Source organism: Podarcis gaigeae (genome assembly GCF_964106915.1).
Source record: "Podarcis gaigeae genome assembly, chromosome: 1".
In the NCBI taxonomy this organism is placed as follows: Eukaryota; Metazoa; Chordata; class Lepidosauria; order Squamata; family Lacertidae; genus Podarcis; species Podarcis gaigeae.
The window spans coordinates 91,423,550-91,436,625 of NC_139678.1; the positions used below are offsets into that span (position 1 = coordinate 91,423,550).

The 13,076-nt window shown below is 43.9% G+C and overlaps 1 long non-coding RNA gene across 2 annotated transcripts in view; it reads left to right on the plus strand.

Annotated features, from left to right (window-relative positions):
* The first annotated feature begins 3,375 nt into the window (after nucleotides 1-3,375).
* The window catches only part of LOC310825600, a 30,534-nt gene continuing 20,833 nt past the window's right edge, over nucleotides 3,376-13,076 (plus strand). For both annotated transcript variants that reach the window (XR_014555368.1, XR_014555369.1), the window contains exon 1: nucleotides 3,376-3,796. This is a non-coding gene — a long non-coding RNA (uncharacterized lncRNA). The remainder of the gene's footprint in view (nucleotides 3,797-13,076) is intronic.

A 13,076-nucleotide genomic window follows, 5' to 3' on the forward strand; every position in this document is an offset into this window, starting at 1 on the left:
TCTTTGGAAAAGCTGGCTTCTTTGAGAGCTATAGAGTCGAGAGGGGTAAATGCAGAACTCTACTCAGTCATGCAGTTCAGTCTTTGGCCTTGTGCCTTGGGCAAAGTATTATCTCTTAACCTTTTTCACAGAGCTATTGCAAGGCTAAACAAAGAAGATTAAAAAAAAAATCAGTGAAAAGTGCAACACAAATGATAAATAATTTTTAAAAGGCATAGTTTAGGTAGAGGACTCCACTCAGAGCCTCAGGGAACATTTACTAGGTAATGCCTAGCCCAAATATACAAACATGCTCAAGTTAAGGAAGAAATCTTGGTTTTGGAACATGGCAATCTTTCCTTATACCAGGTCTAAATTATTTGTGCATCGAGTGCAGTAGTGTCTAATGATTAGCAGTGATTTTCTAAAGCCCCAGGCAGTGATCTTTCCCATTAAGGGCAGATTGAACCTTTTAACCAGAGCTGCCATGGATTTAACATTGCATCTTCTGCACAGAAAACATGCACTACGTGTGCACTGAGCTATGGTTTTGCAGACAGCAGAGTCATGAAATTCCAGAGGATCTCCAAAACCAAAAAGTAATCCTTTCTATTAAAAATGCCAGCAACTATTATTTCCCCCTTCTGCTGAAAATAATGTTCAATCCACTGATATGACTGTTACTTAACAGGAGGGGGCAGCTGTGAAGGTGGATGGAGGAAGAGTAGGTATGGAGCACCACTGAAAAACTTTATGACATTCACTCACATTCACCAGTTCAGACATTTTGATTCAGAGCACCAACAGCATGATTCAAACACTATATTGTGGGGCAGCAGCAATCTTGCATACAGATGAGTGTGTGATTTGCCCAATCTGCATGTTTCTTCTGCGTCTGTCTACTGCTCCCACTGCATCATGTGTGAGATTTGAAGATGTCATCTGCAAAAATCTAGGCTTCCATGCTCCTAAGCTATAGCCTTTGCCTTGGAAGTGTAAACTTCTTGTTACAAGCCTAAATGTCTGTGTGGGGCCTTAGAGGTCCAGTATAAATGTTTTATATGCCTGTTGTCTTTGTCCATGCAGTTTTCTTGGCAGGGATACTGGAGTGGCTTGCTGGTTCCTGTTCCAGGTGGATCACATTTGGTCAAAACTTTCCACTATGACCTGTCCGTCTTGGGTGGCCCTGCACTATGCTCATAACTTCTCTGAGTTATTCAAGCCCCTTTGCCATGACAAGGCAGTGATCCATGAAGGATTGACGGAAGAAATATCAACAACCTCAGATATGCAGATGACACAACCTTGATGGCAGAAAGTGAGGAGGAATTAAAGAACCTTTTAATGAGGGTGAAAGAGCAGAGCGCAAAATATGGTCTGAAGCTCAACATCAAAAAAACTAAGATCATGGCCACTGGTCCCATCACCTCCTGGCAAATAGAAAGGGAAGAAATGGAGGCAGTGAGAAATTTTACTTTCTTGGGCTCCATGATCACTGCAGATGGTGACAGCAGTCACAAAATTAAAAGATGCCTGCTTCTTGGGAGAAAAGCAATGACAAACCTAGACAGCATCTTAAAAAGCAGAGACATCACCTTGCCGACAAAGGTCCATATAGTTAAAGCTATGGTTTTCCCAGTAGTGATGTATGGAAGTGAGAGCTGGACCATAAAGAAGGCTGATTGCCGAAGAATTGATGCTTTTGAATTATGGTGCTGGAGGATACTGTTGAGAGTCCCATGGACTGCAAGAAGATCAAACCTATCCATTCTTAAGGAAATCAGCCCTGAATGCTCACTGGAAGGACAGATCCTGAAGCTGAGACTCCAATACTTTGGCCACCTCATGAGAAGAGAAGACTCCCTGGAAAAGACCCTGATGTTGGAAAAGATTGAGGGCACAAGGAGAAGGGGACGACAGAGGACGAGATGGCTGGACAGTGTTCTCAAAGCTACAAACATGAGTTTGACCAAACTGCAGGAGGCAGTGGAAGACAGGAGTGCCTGGCATGCTCTGGTCCATGGGGTCACGAAAAGTTGGACACGACTAAACAATAAATGTTTGGGACTTTCTGGCACAAAACACATACTGTATTCTACCCTAATGGGACCTTCATTTTCTTTCAATGTCTTTGACCCATGAACATTGCTGCATATGCATTTCATATCCTTACTGCAGGGATAGGGATCCTGAGGTCCTCCAGATATTGTTGGACTACAGTTTCTATCATCCCTGACCACTGACCATGCTGGATAGAGCTGACAGGAGTTGTAGTCCAGCAAGATCTAGAGGGCCAGAGATTCCCTATCCCTGCCTTACTGGGAAAATGGGCACAAAAAGTTCAAAACAATATTAGAGGATTCAAATTGCAGTCCCCAGCTAGATACCCCAAGGGTAGTAGTAAGACAACCCAATTTACCTTTTGCAGTTCACCAGCAGGAACCATTGTAGATTAGGAATCAAGCCAACCACAAGGAAGAAAACTATTAAAGCTGCTCTCTTATAATAATTAATTATGAAGATATCATCATTCATGTTTATAATCTATGAAATGTCCCAGAGTAATTGATTTTTGTAGTTCGATGAATTTTAATGGCAGAACTGCAAACAATGCTTGCAAAATAACTCACTTAGGGGGGCAACTAGCAATGGCTCCAATCAGCCCAGGCTACTTTCAGCCTGAGAAACAGTACAGCTGCCTCCTCCTAGGTCTGCAGAGGTCAGTCTTCAGTCATATATCAATTGACAATATGCTCCAGTTGCTACAAAGAGTGAGCATAAGGGCAGGCAGGCCACAGCTACTGACCAAGCGACTGTGGTGTGCTTCATGGGCACAGAAAAACATTGTAAAAAGGCTAGTTTTACTGAAAATAGTATAGCAGAAATGCAGATTTATGCCTACAAGAAAACTCTCATGGCTGCCAGACAGGTCAAGCCGGTCAGGAGACTTTCTCTGCGACAGCAAAACTCAGGTTGAAATATTTCTTGTAGTTTCAAGACTAATGCAAAATATAGAATCAGGATTACTGGAGCAGACTTCTAAGCACTAGACTAAGTGTGTGGAACCTCTGGCCCTTCAGGTGTTGCTGAACTATAACTCCCATTGGCCCTGACCATTGGATACTTGCTGGGGCTGATGGGAATTGTAGTTGAGCAGTATCTGGAGGCCCAAAGGTTTCCCACAGCTGTGCTGGACTGCTATGATGTTAGGCCTAAGGTTGCAAATATCATAGATGTGCATCTACCACCTTAATTATACAGCTTCTGGTTATGGAAGACACACATATTTATCCTGACTTCTGACACTTGAGGTGTTTATTTTAAGAAGCCAGCTTATTACTGTTTTCAGCATTATGTTTTAAGATTGTAACCTGTCCTGGGATCTTAGGGTGAAGGGGAGGTAATTAATAACAATAACAACAACCTGGGAGGAAGATTCCATTTGGCTAAGGTTTTGTCTAATTGCTTGCTTGCTTATGAGACAGTTGCTAGAAAGCAAGGGCAAAATTCTGTCCCCACTTCCCTTCCCTCAGCAATCTCCCCCGACTTAGGTGTATAAACAGCCACTGAATTTGGCACTTTGCACACAGACTCGCCGCCTAAACCACTGATCTTCACTCCCTGCTTGTAATCAATGGATTGGCCCAACTCATTTACCATGAGCGGAAGCTGCAGCTTAGAACTGGCTAGACAGCTCTGTGCCTTCCGGAGTCTCTATGTCGGGGCTCCCCCCCCCCAAGAACTTGGGGGAACTCAGTTCCGGCACCTCTCAGGTGGGCACCATTGCCATTCTAAGAGAACAAGGGAGGCGTTCATGGTGAGTTCTGGCTCCTCTTTTCCTAGAAAAATAGCACTGTTCTATGTTCATACTTTCTAAAAAAATCAGGCCTCCCCCATTTGTGTCCTGCGAAGCTAAATGTAACCCACTAGCCATGCCTTTGTGGCCTACCACAGTGCCTGGCCACCCCCTCACCCGCTCCTTGTAACTTCTCACCGCTTGTTGTGCACTTTGGTACCTCAACAAAAGCAATTTAGGTCCTTTAAACGAGGCACATGCAAACAACTTCTGCTAGTTTCACGTGAGTGTGCGATTCACACATGTGAAAGGGGAGGAAAGGCATCTTTCCTTCTCCATCCACCCCTCTCACAACTGGCAACTAAGCCTCTGGGCAATTTCCTACCAGCCCAGTGGGCCTGCATATATACCACTGTAGCTACATATATACCCACTGTACTGGGGCACAGGGCTCTTGATCTCAGCCCTGCATGTCATGTCATGGCCCCCTGCTTCACATCCGGAGTGTTTTTGCCTGGCTGGAATGTGTCCTCCGGTAATGCCTCTGGATAAATGGTGCTTAGGGGTGTGTAGGTGTGTGTAGAAACTAGCCTCTTGTACCACTGGTACAATGTGGGTGACAGTAGCAGAGCAGTGTGGAGATGTGGCAATTGGCAACTGCGGGCGTGGTCTCTCACCCATACTTCCCCCTGTGGCCCTGTCTCCTGACCTGTACCAGATTTTCCCTCACTCCATCAAATCACAAAATTGCAATCCCATTTGTGTGAGATCTCATTTCGGCTCTTCTTGTTGTCTCTGTTTTCCTCCCTGATGGATGTGGTGTCAGAAGGATGCTCTTTGTATCTAACCATGGAAAGAATCATCAGGGAAAACTGTAAGAAGCCATGTCTGTGTGAGAGAAATATTGATGAACAGGACGTTGTGGGGTGGAGTGCTAATTAAATAGAAGTTATGTCATCTGCTAGCTGTCAGGATCTAATTGAATTAGAATTGAGGAGGTGAGATTAAAAGGCAGATAATACGAAAGCAGCATGGCTTGGCTAGGTAAAGAGAGAGAGAGAGAGCTTACAAAATCCTATTTCTAAGTTCTTCTTTGGAATGGGAGAGTGAATGGCCTCTCACTTGACAGATTCAGTCTAAAAGCCCTGTAAGATGTGCATCAAGGGAAAAGGCTTGTGGAGGAAAACCAGGCCCCATAATAATTTGGCATGCAGATGCAAACTGACGTAGGGATGGAGGAGAAATTCAGTTTGCATTTCAGGGTGAACCTAGCTAATTGCACTTTCAGAAACAAAACACGGCCATCATTCCAGATTTGGAACACAGTTACCCAGCCAAGTAATGTGTGCAAAACTACATAACTTGATGTAAAGGGTGCATAAAAATGCATATATTTGTAAAAATGTTTGGTTTTGATAAAAGGGAAATAGTAGTGGTATAATAAAAGGGGGGGGGGGAATCCCTGGGTGCCTAGATCCAGGTTTGGGGCAAGTATTCTTTGGTGAGAGAGCCTCGGTAGAGATTTAAAATCACAAAACAAGCAGCAATATAAAGCATGGAAATATAGGCTGTTAGACCTTTAAAACATCCCCTTCTAAGTTGCTTTCAAAAATTCCCACTTCCCTTAGCATAGAACCATAAATGGTTTACTTACAAATTATTCAAAGGTCAGATTAATATGCTTTTCCATACAGCAGCAAAAAAAGACAAGCAGTTTAACTTAGTTTCAAAATGGTAAATGTTTCTAAATTAGATGGCTTGCTAAAGCCAGACAGTCTAAGCTTGGAGCATCCAACTTAGACATCCTTACTGGTTCACATGGTGGAAAAACTTAGAACAAAGAGTTTGGTACCATTTCTCTCAAGGTGAGAGGGTATGACCTAGAAGGGCTTCTTACTATATGGTCTTAACCTCTTCATGCATGAATTAGAGTTAAGCATGTCGGCTATATGAGACTGAATATATCCCACAAAAATAACATTTTAAAAAATTCATCAGATTAGGAAAGACTGCTTTTCAAAAATGTGTAGATCAGGCAAAATTGCATATAAGCGTGTGTATATTAGGGGGGGAAATCATGCTAAAATGCTGGTGAATCTCCATAAGGACTTTAAAACAGGCAAACAAACAGTCTCAAAGTGGAGAATTGAACATAAGAATGAAAAAATGAGGAAACTGAGAGAAACTGGCAAGTACATTGTCAGAACCAGCCCAAGGTGTTTTTACTATCTGAGGCAAATCAGCATACAGTACGACACATACACCAGTCGTGGTTGGTCAAGTTATTTTGAGACCTGAGGCAGAAAAGCACAAAACAGTCTCTTCCTCTCCTGGCAATAATAAAAATAATAGGGGGGGGGACACACCTAACTAAATAGCTAACAACTTGCTACTGTTCCATGACAACCCAAAACCAGCTGCCTGCGGCACCTTCCTCATTCTACCTAACAGCAGGCTATCTACTTGAGTGTGCTTATGAATGCTCACTCAGAGCATATGAGATGAGGCACCATTGCTGCACCATCCTCCTGGCTGCAGCAGCATTTCTGCTCACAGGGATGAGGTGGGGCAGAATGGAAGGAAAGGAGGGGGGAAGCACAAGGAGGGATGGGGGGACACACATCTTCACTCACTTCTGCCACCAACCCAGTGCTCTTCCATCCTTACCACCACTCTGCCCTTTCCTATCTTGGCCCCTCCAAGCAGCAGTGCCTCTGCAGCTGGGCTGACAGCACAGCAGTGGTTCCCATTTCACATGCTGCCCTTCGGAATGCCAGACCTGCTGCTTTAGGAGGAAGGAATTTTGTCCAAGGGGACACTAGATCAGAGATGGGGAAATCTGTACCCCTCCTGTTCTTGTTGTTGAACTTCAGCTTCCATCAGCCATAAGAAGCATGGTCCATGTTCAGGGACAATGGGAACTGTAGTCCAGCAACAACTGGAGGGCCACAGGTTCCCCATCGCTTCACTAGAGGAAGCATGTTTACAACAGGCATGTATGACACTAGTCATACTTAAAGCACATCAAGCACCAAATTTAAGAAGCACACTTCAGCCAGAAGGTCCCATGCAAATCCCATTGAAATGAGCACAGGTTGCTGTGCAAAAACACCATTGTGGTCCTGGCACAACACCCATTCATTTCTGTAGGGCACGCAAAACAGAACTTTTGCTTGTCATAAGCTGGTGGTCATAATCTGCACAAGTCCAGGTGACTGCCAACGCAAGAATAGTCTTTGCTGTGTGTTTATAGCATCACACACACAACATGAATCCAGCTTTTCAATGTTCAGCAGATACGGGCACTTGGCCCTCATTCTGTCCATGTGGAAGTGTGCCTAGTTTTCTTTTGGAACATCTTCATAAAGGTTTATTTTGCTTTATAATTAACTTATGAGCTGATGAATGGGTTCTAATATGCAACATGTTTAATTTCGGTTTGACCTGATTTATAGCATGATACCAAACCACAGGTGAAGATTTTAATTAAGTAGGTGGCGACTCTGATTCAGCACATGAAGTGAAACTGAAGCGGTGATAAATTTGATTTGGAAGGTGATGCATCATTTTGAGTACAAAATGTATTAAATTTATTGTGCAATGTATTTGTTGCACTGCATGATGTATAGCTTATACAAATGCGCTACATCTTTAATTTTTGGCACTCCTGTAGGATTTTTTAAGGTTTACTAAGTCACTATCCCATGAACTAAAGTTTTGTGCTACTGCCTTTTAAACTTTGCAAAATTAAAAAGAGATCTAAAGCAGTCCTGGTCAGTAATAATGTTTAGCATTTATACAGCTTGATTGTTCAAAGCACTTCAGATATATAGTATCATAAAGTGTCCATATCAAAAGAAGTAATAGTACCACTCTGTTCTACCCCACCTGGAGTACTTTGTCCAGTTCTTGGCATCACAGTTTAAGATTTGTCCAGTTAAGGCATCACGGGATATTGAGAAGCTGGAATGTTGTGCAGAGGAGGGCAACCAAGATGGTAGATGTCAAAATTAAAGTCTTATGAGGAACAGTTGAGGGAGTTGAATATGTTTACCCTGGAGAAGAGAAGACTGAAAGATGATATGATAGCCATCTTCAAATATCTGAACGGCTGTCACAAAGAAGTTGGAGCAAACTTGTTTCCTGCTGCTCCAGAGGGTACAACCAGGACCAATGGATTCAAATTCAAGGAAGAGAATTCCGACTAAACATTAGGAATAACCTTCTGATGGTAAAAGCTGTTTGACAGTGGAATGGGCTACCTTGGAAAGTGGCAGACTCTCCTTCATTGGAAGTTTTTTAATAGGGTTTGGATGGCCATCTATCAGATATTCTTCAGCTGTGATTCCTGAATCATAGGGGCTTGGACTAGATGGCTCTTGGGATCTCTTCCGACTCAACAATTCTATGATCTCAGATTGGGCTAACCTGTGCCTCCCCAAACTGAATCCAGCCCACCAAGCCCCAGGAAGTGGCCCACCTGCCCCAAGACAACAACAAAAAGCAACCAGGCCTGATGCAAGTAAAAGAGAAAATTGCTACCAACGCAAGCTTTTGCAATAGCAGAATGTTCAGATTTGACAGAACAGGCAAACCTGTTCTATATTTAGAAAAATTCCTTCTTTCTTAATTTCTCAACCGTGTTATCTTTAAAATGAAAGGAAGGAAAATAACAATGAACCCAATCCTTAGCAAAGCAAAATGTCTGTTCCAGTACTTATTTTTTAAGGAAACAACAGCAGCAAGGATTTGGTCTCCAAAGGAAAATTGAAATCTGAAACATATGGCCCTAAATTAATGAGTAGCAATTCCTTCACCTCAGGATCAATGAAGCAGAATAATTTCTGGCCACTAATAACAGCTTAATAAAATGAATGGCTTCAGCCTTGTCATGAATTACTTTAAAGCAGGGGATTGAGGAATGGCAATATAAACAACCATTGATTCCCTCCCCTGCTTTAGAACATACAGTATCACAAATAAAATATGACTCCAGTCCGTCTGTAATTGATACCAGGCACAGCTGCGCATCACTGAGAGGACTGGTGTGATGGGAAAGCATAATGGAACCTTTGCAATTCTTGAGGAGATTCAAGGAATGAAAGAGGCACAGTGCAGAAATGATGAAGACTCATATAGCTGATGCTTGGGATCGTCCAAATCTAACATGATCTCATTAATAACCCATTAGCCCAGGCCAGCTAGTTCAGCTCCATTAATTGAAATAATGTGATTAATGGCATTAAAGGAGACTGGGCAGACTCAGGGATATAAATGGCATCTGTACTGCCACTAGGGATGAAATTCTTAGCAGATGTTTAACTGTGCATACAAACTGATCCAATAGACAAAATAACAGAAATAAGGGGTTTGCTTTGCATAGGCTGCAATCCTGTGTGCGTTTACTTGGGAGTAAGCCCCATTTGACACAAAGGGACTTACTTCTAGGGTTGTGGTTATTTGTTGTTTAGAAAGGAATCCAGTCAAATTTGGTAGTGAGTAGCAGTGGCTTAGTCATGCTGGCCACATGACCCGGAAGCTGTACACTCCCTCGGCAAATAAAGCAAGATGAGCGCCGCAACCCCAGAGTCGGCCACGACTGGACCTAATGGTCAGGGGTCCCTTTACCTTTACCTTTAGGGTAGAATAGCCACTTGTTTGCTCATATTTGGGGACATATGTCCAAAAACAGAAAACATTTCATGGACACGCTTGTTCATTGTTTCGTTCCCTTTGTAGGGAGATGGCAAAAAAAGGCCATGTGGATTTTGCCAGGTGATGAAGCCAACAGAGCACTACATTGCTGCGCTCTCAGAAGTGGCCCACATGCCACTCAAATGCAGTTCCCATATTTGCAGGGGTGGGCGCCTTTGCCTCTATCTGCTGCTTGGGACTCACTAATCCATTATTGTCTTGCACATTAGGGCTCAACAGTTTTATACAGTGGCAAGTGGTCAGCATCTTAAAACTGGCTGCAATCATGTTAAGGGTGCAATCCTAAGCACACTTGCTAGTGAGTAACCCCAGTGGGTCTTAAGAGAAAACAACTATAGGAACTTAGGAAGCTGCCTTATGCCAAGTCAGACCATTAGTCCACCTAGCTTGGTATTGTCTACACTGGCTGGCAGCAGCTGTTTCTGGTTCTCAGACAGGCTTCTCTTCCAGTCCTACCTGGAGATGTCAGGGATTGAATCTGGGACCATCTAGTGGCTAAGAAGATGCTCTCCTACTGAGCTATGACCCTTCCCCAGGATTGCACTGCAAGTCAATCTTCCCAGCTGTTCTCTGAAGCAGAAGGAGCCTGTCATGAACTGGCAGGACAATGGGCAGGAGGAAAAGGATCCTGGCAAGGGTTGTAGCCAGGACTGGGTCACACCAGGACAAGCTGGGGATGGGGAAGGAGAGGTTGGTGTAGGAAGTACTCATGGGCTGACGGAAAATGACAAGGGGATGGGGTTCAGTGCACAGGAACCAGAGCAGCAGGACCCATCAGCAGAGCCAGAGGGGCCCCTGTCTCCACAAACATGGCAGGTTCTGAGGTGTAGGGAGCAGTGGGAGTGGCACTCTAGGAAGCTGAGGCAGGCAAGAGCCCATAACCCAGCTCCCTAGCTGGCCAGGTGGGGCTCGCTAGCTCTGGGAGGAGGTGGAGTAGGATTGGAACAGGTGAGGCTCACATGCCTCATCAAGCCCAGATGCTGCAATCAGCATCAGAGCTGAGGTGCTGTGTCTGCTCAACTGCCCATGTTGATGGACTGCAGCTTGGATGCTCCAGGATCTCTGAGGAGCTTTGGACACTCGACATGTGGATTGAGCCAGGACTGGAGACCTGGCGTACTGACTTGCTGCAAAGTAGGTCAGGGGTTCAGGACATAGCTTTGGGTCTAAGTAAAAGTAACCATTGTATAGAGGCAATTTGTCTTCAGTTGGGAACTATTGCACACTTTTTCTCTTTCTCTGTGCACATGTGTTGTCTGTGCAGTAGTATAGGTGTATTATCCCCATTTCCCCAGTTTGTCTGAACTTAACCAAGGCCACTCACCTTTGGAGGTATGTCACAGGAAAACGGTGCTTTATTACTTAAAATAAACATACAGTGGTATCTCGGGTTACATATGCTTCAGGTCACATACGCTTCAGGTTACACACTCCACTAACCCAGAAATCGTGCTTCAGGTTAAGAACTTTGCTTCAGGATAAGAACAGAAATCGGGCTCCGACAGCATGGCCCCATTAGCTAAAGTGGTGCTTCAGGCTAAGGACAGTTTCAGGTTAAGAACTGACCTCCGAAACGAATTAAGTACTTAACCCAAGGTACCACTGTAATAGCTGCTATTCATTGTGCAAATTAGACACACTTAATTTATGGTGATGCTTTTTGGGGGTATTGAGCATGTGCAGTTCTTATTTCCAAGGTCTAAAGCTTCTGAATTCTGGGGTTTAAAATAATGTCACATTTTGCATTCATTCCATTTCTTCTCTCCTCTGACTGGCGCAGAAAAATACGCTGATGTGTCTTATTATTAGTTCAAATAAACGTGTTACATTTGCTTTCTACCTTTCTTTTCTCTCCACCTTATCCAGTTGGACTAGGGACCCTTTGCTTGTCTAGAACAGTTCCCAAATCCCACCAATCTGTTCTCCTATTTGCAATCAATACAACGAACTTGTGGAGGTGGGGTGTGTGTTAATGAAGGCACATCTGTTTTCCCATAGTGACTGAAACAAATTACAGGCTGCATGCAACATGGGAGGTCAGCTTTTATGGACTGTTTACTTTCCATCTTCTTGGCTTGCTCTCAATCCATGCTCCTAATCAGAACGCAAACACTGGCGTCTCCTTGTTAGCAAAGCACAGATTTCCACAGTAGGCCAACAGGCAAACACTCCTTGTTTGTTTCTATTTTCCCTTCATTTGGAAGTTAATTGCTTCTTCTATAAATATTTTTCATCTTTTGCACTGATGTTTGCAAAAGCGAATTGGGTGGCAACATTATTTCTGCCATCCCCTTTCCTTATTTTCACTTTGTTTTAATATGGTGCTCTTGACTCCTGCAGGATTGCTTAGTATGTATGGGCAGCCACTTTCACCAGATGTATTTGGGGGTCAGCGGTTGAAACAAATGGTCGTGCCCTTTGGTAATTTGTTGGAATTAATATTACATTTGGCCTCTTGCAGTATTTTATTTTTTAATGTGGGGTTTTAGATTCCTATAAAACTACTGACTCTTGGCTGCAGCGAAGACTGCCTTAGCCTTTTGAGGATGGTCCATTGGGGGAAGTGGGGCACTGTCCCACCAGCTCCAGCCTGCCCTCAGCCAGCCCCCACTTGCCTGACCTCTTACTTACAATCAGTTTGCGGGGTGGAACTGCCTATCAGCTTCTTCCTCCTTGGCCTCAGTGGGCTCATCTATACTTCCATTAGTCCTATAGTTTCTTCTGTTTGTCCCACCATTTCTGGGCACAGGTCTGAGAGGGTTTTCTTTCATCCCACCACTTTCCTCGGGAAAACCTACTGTTTATTGCTGAAATAAATCAGCAAAGTAACCGAACTAATGTTTGTTGCGATTCAATGGTTTTTCCCAGGGAAAGTGTCTGGACAAATAGACTGTGGATGAGATCAGTGTTGCTCATGTAGAACTCAATGGGAGAAGGATGGGGATAAAACTGGAATTAGTTGGCTCTGCCTGTCATTGGCTGTAGCTCCACCTGCTGTGGGTCTCCCTAAAGTCTGCCCTACCAGTCCCAATGGGCACCACCCACTATTGTTTCTTAGCTATACACTGGAATGCTGTTTCCATTCTGTCTGTTAAGGAATAGCTGAATAAGGCATTGGAGATGGCCGAGATTGACAGACTGATTGACAGCATATACAGAGAAATAATGGAGTTACAACATCAATTTCTGTGTTGCAAAAAATGGTTTCCTTTTATAATAAAGTTGCAATGCAGGCTCATTAGATAGACTTTTGTTTCTGTAACATTTTGGCCAGTTTAATAAAAGCTTAAAAGAAAGAATGCCAGTGCTTAGGTCTTAATCCCTGTGTTGTCGTTTAGTCGTTTAGTCGTGTCCGACTCTTCGTGACCCCATGGACCAGAGCACGCCAGGCACTCCTGTCTTCCACTGCCTCCCGCAGTTTGGTCAAACTCATGCTGGTAGCTTCGAGAACACTGTCCAAACATCTCGTCTTCTGTCATCCCCTTCTCCTTGTGCCCTCCATCTTTCCCAACATCAGGGTCTTTTCCAGGGAGTCTTCTCTTCTCATGAGGTGGCCAAAGTATTGGAGCCTCAGCTTCACGATCCC